Source organism: Musa acuminata, chromosome BXJ1-8 (assembly GCF_036884655.1).
Source record: "Musa acuminata AAA Group cultivar baxijiao chromosome BXJ1-8, Cavendish_Baxijiao_AAA, whole genome shotgun sequence".
Classification (NCBI taxonomy): Eukaryota; Viridiplantae; Streptophyta; class Magnoliopsida; order Zingiberales; family Musaceae; genus Musa; species Musa acuminata.
The window spans coordinates 37479521-37484814 of NC_088334.1; the positions used below are offsets into that span (position 1 = coordinate 37479521).

Genomic DNA, 5294 nt, shown 5'->3' on the forward strand with positions numbered 1-5294 from the left:
TTAGACTTTCCGGGGCAGAATCTGCGTATGGGTTACGTTCCCCATATATTATAATCTTTCTTGGTGGAACAGAAAGCTCCAACGTCTACTTGTAGTGCTACCAAGTCCCTCATTTGTCTACCTTACAATAAGATTGTTGGTCCACACACTTTGTCCACCGTCCGACTTGTTTTCAATCATCCAATTGCTTACGATCCCGTCCCATGCCCACCTTCGTCTCTCGGGATGAAAAATTAAAAGTTGGGCATGAAAACGTAATAATAATAATAAAATAAATATGTAATAAAATGATGAGATCCATTTCTCTTAATTCTTTCATCCAAAAGGTGTCAACCGAGTGGATGAGACAAATGATTTATTGCTATATATTTTTAATATTTTCTCTCATTTATTAATTTATACCTTTAGCACTCTTCTTCGTATAGATGGTAGGTAGATGGTTCAGCCCATCGTCACACGCAATATAAATGGAGGGATTTTTCTTTTATACAAGAGTGGCCTAAACAAGATTCACTCGATTCAATCTCATATTTATTTTTTTTAATCAATATTATTATCTCTAAAAGTTTTAAGTCAGTGATATTATTTGTTGATGGCCCATCGTCTCGATCGTTCAGTTCAATCCAGCGGCCATGCTCAACAAGAATCTTAGTACATGCCATTCGTATTTTGTCCAAGAAAAAAAGGTGTCATGATGGTATTATTCAAAGCTGATGCTTTTATCTTTGGCAGTACACTAAATGATTTCTCTTGGAATCTCGCTCGGCCGCTACCCATCAACTTCACTACTAATGATTTCTCTTACAATCTCGCTCGGTTGCTACCCATCAACTTCACTACTAATGATTTCTCTTACAATCTCGCTCGGCTGCTACCCATCAACTTCACTACTTTGGAGTCGTATGTTATATGCGTATGTTATATGATAGAAATGTATTTTCTCTTTATCTTTACAATTTCAGACGTGGTTTAAAGATACCACTTTTTGAATGAGTTGTCATTGGATGTCTACGAGCTGTAGCTGAGAAGTAGACGGTGGGCTGTTTTATTTGTGGAACTTAAGGAAAGGGACTAGATGGTGTGGTGAGAGGTTCGTTTGAGGGGATCGATGGTATACTCCAGTGATGTATATTTGTTGGAGTAGCTTGTATGGTAAGAGACTCATGGTTTTGAAATGGAAAGACATACTCCACAAAAATAACATGATGAGAGACAAAAACTTTTTGAGTTTTAGGATCGTAACATCGAAAGACATTATGTTCAAGAGAATATCCTATGAAAATACAAGGTTTAAATCTTGGTGTGATCTTGTGTGGTGTATAGGGACGTAGCCATGGATAACATAAATAACCAAATATTCTGAGTTTATGAAGATTAGGAGATTTGAAAAATAGTTTTTCAAATGATGATTGATATTGGAGGATTAGATTGAACATACAATTAATAAGGTAGACGGCAGTTTAAAAATCTCCACACTAGCGTAAAGCCATGTGTGAAGAATATGATGCCCTACTCCATAACTCTACATGGACTCTTGTGTCATTTCATCCTACACAAAATATCATCGAGTGTAAATGGGTCTTTCGAATTAAGCGGAACCCAGATGGATCCGTTGCCAAATACAAAGCCCATTTAGTTGCCAAAGAGTTTCATCAACGACTTGGAGTTGACTTCACAGAGACTTTCAGTCCCATAGTTAAACCTACAATAATTCGGCTTATTCTAAGTTTGGCCATCTCCAAGGGCTGGTACTTACGTCAACTGGACGTTAATAATGCCTTTTTACAGGGGACTCTAACTGAAGATGTCTTTATGCAATAACCCCATGTCTTCGTTCATTACCAGTATCCGAGACATGTCTGCAAACTACAAAAAATAATTTATAGACTCCATTAGGTTCCAAGAGCTTGGTATACTAAACTTGGATCGTTTTTTATATCAACTGGCTTCATCAACTCCAAGTCTGATACCTCTTTATTCTTACGATAACAAAATGGGAATACAATATATCTTCTAGTATATGTAGATGATATTATTGTCACAGGCAATGATACCTTGGAGATTTAGACATTTTTAAAGTAATTGGCTGATTGATTCTCCCTCAAAGATTTAGGACCCCTATGCTACTTTTTGGGAATGGAAGCAATATTTACATCCTCAGGTCTCCTCCTATCATAAAGAAAGTATATTTAAGACTTATTATCAAAGACAAATATGCAAGATGCAAAAGAGATTGCAACTCCTCTTTCTACTAGTGCATCACTCAAAATATATGATGGCAGCACTCCTACAGACTCAACTCAATACCGTCAAGTACTTGGCTCCTTACAGTACTTGGCTCTCACCCGTCCAGATATCTTATTTACAGTCAATAAACTATCTCAATACATGCACTAGCCTTCTGCTATGCATTGGTCTGCGGTTAAGCGAATTATGTGGTATCTTAAAGGGACCCTCAATCATGGTCTCTTTCTCCGTAAACACACTCCACTTCATCTCCATGCCTTTGTTGATGTTGATTGGGTAGGAAACTTTGATGATCGCACCTCCACCTCAGGGTATGTCGTCTTTCTTGAGTTTAATCCAATCAGTTGGAGTTCTAAGAAGCAAAAGACAATCGCCCGTTCTACAACTGAAGCTGAATATCATGTCATCGCTACTGCTACTGCTGAACTCAGTTGGGTTACAAATCTTCTTAAGGAACTCAAAGTTAGCTCTACCCTTACTCCTATAATATATTATGATAATGTTGGAGCTACCTACCTATGTTTCAATCCAGTGTTCCACTCGCGCATGAAACACATTGCCATCGACTTTCACTTCGTACGAGATCAAGTTGTCAGATGTCAACTTCGTGTCTCTCATATTTATACGGCTAATCAACTAACAGACTCACTTATGAAGCCTCTAGCCCGTAAACTATATTTGTTGCATCGATCCAAGATTGGTATCTTTGACAGGAGCTCGATTTTGTGACGGTATAATAATAAAGAGATTTCCTCAACTGCAGAGATTTCCTCAACTACATAATAAAATCTCAGTTAAAAAAAATCTTCTATTTCACTATATATAAATAGACATTATATAACACGAGATGTGCTTTATCTTTACCTTTACAATTTCACTATCTTTCTATCACTTTATCACTGAATTCATACTTCCTCGTAACAACAGTATAAGCTTTTTTGTGTGTCATAATCAAAGTACATTATTTATCTTAAAGCTAACGGTGTCGAAGAGGAACATTAGATTTGATATCCGAAAGTCCATTATTTATCCGGAAGAAAACATAGGTATCGAAGAGGAACATTAGATTTGATAACATATCTGAAAGCTAAGGATAGATCGAATGATCTGATACACCCATCCAACAAAGCAGTAAATAACGTGCATTCAAAGCAGCAGCACCTCGTTGACCAACCTGTCCAAGTTCAAGAACGAGGACCCACCTGGTTGTGTTGCCCTCACGGCTCTCTCCTTCCACTCCGCTGCCTTCTTCCTCATCTCCTTCCCCTTCTCCCCTCCCATCAACTCCCTTATCGACGCTTCCACCTCTTCCCTCTTCACGTCGTTGTCGATCTCCATTCCCACACCCCACTCGGTGCACGCGTACCGGCAGTTGGTCTGCTGCTCCGCGAAGAATGGCCACGACAGCATCGCCACCCCGTTGCTTATGCTCTCGATCGTCGAGTTCCACCCGCTGTGGGTGAGGAAGCCGCCGACGGAGGCGTGCGACAGCACCGCCGACGGAGGCGTGCGACAGCACCGCCTCCTGTGGGCACCAGCTCGCCAACAGCCCCCTCCCCTTCGTCTCCTCCAGGAACTCCTCCGGCAGCACGGCCGCGTCCCCCTTCACCAGATCCGGCCGTATCACCCACAAGAACTCGTACTTGCAGTTCGCCAGACCCCATGCGAACTCTATCAGCTGCGTGTTTGTCATCACCGTAATGCTGCCGAAGTTGACGTACACGACCGACGCCGGTGCCCTGCCGTGGAGCCACTCCAAGCACCCGCTTTCTTCCTTCCACAGATTCGAGCGGACCGAGGTCAGCGGGTTGTCGGGAGCTCGGCGAGAAAGCAAAGTGAGAGGACCGATGGTGTAGATCGGCGGGAGCATCGCCGCCATGGCTTCCAGGACCGGCTGCTCCAGTTCGTCGAAGGTGTTCATGATGACCGCCTTGGCCATGGAGGCTCTTTGGGCCTCACGGTTGCAGTAGTTGAGCATGATGTCGTCGGGGTCCGTCGTGCGAATGAAGGTGGGCAGATCCTTCAGCCTCATGTTCTTCAATCCTGGAATCCACTCCACCGCCATGTCGAGGTATCCATTCGTGATGTCACTCTCATCTGTCGATGCAGTACACATGAAGTAAGCGATATGGACTGCTTTGGAGTGGAAGAAGAAGGGAGGTCGTTTTAGGCACCTTTGAGAGGCGTGAGACCTCTTTCGAGGAGATGTTTGTACTGGAGATAACCCATGAAGCCACAGGCGCTGGGGGTCCAAAACATCACCTCGGGGATGCTGAGCTCCGTGGCGGCGTCGACGGTGAAGCTCATGACTCCGTCGGACACGACGCACGACACCGGTGGAGAACCTTCGTTGAGCTGCCTGAGGAGGTCGAGGAAGGGGGGGAGAGCGTTGTTCTGGATGGATTCACACAGCGAGGGGATGTCCTGCGTCGCGTCCTCGTCGGAGGGAGGGAGGCCGTCGGGGATGGACTCGAAGCGGAAGTCGGGTAGGACGTCGGCGGAGGAGAGGGCTTTGGAACGGAGGAGGCGTCTGTGGTTGTACTGGGTGTTGACGAAGGTTATGTGGAAGCCATGGGAGTGGAGGAGCTTGGCGAGCATCATCATAGGTGTTACGTGGCCTTGCGCCGGGTAAGGGATGCACACTGCATGAGGCTTTCGCGTCGACATGCAACGCATCTCTCTCTCTCTCTCTCTCTCTCTCTCTCAGTGCTTTGGTTTCTGCGATGATGTTGCTACCAGAAGCAAGGCTTATGTTATCAGCAGAAGAAAAGAACTCTTGTCCTCGCGCGGCAGAGTGGATGTGGCTCGGTGGCCGTCCGTTTGTCATCTTTTCTAATGCTGCAATATTTTGAAATTCTCAACCATGTGATAATTATCCCAGGGAAAGGCAACATTAATGTGTCGAGAATACCAAAGATAATAATATATTTGTGTCTAAACTAGTCATGGCCTTTTTTTTTTCCCCTCTTTGTTTGTATTCTTCACTTCAAATTTTTTTTCATTTATTTTTTTGTTATTTGCTATCATGTTTGTATTCTCCACTTTAA

The 5294-nt window shown here is 43.6% G+C and overlaps 1 pseudogene; it reads right to left on the minus strand.

Annotated features, from left to right (window-relative positions):
• Positions 1–3250: 3250 nt before the first annotated feature.
• LOC135587772 (7-deoxyloganetin glucosyltransferase-like) lies at positions 3251–5054 on the minus strand (annotated as a pseudogene).
• Positions 5055–5294: the final 240 nt, after the last annotated feature.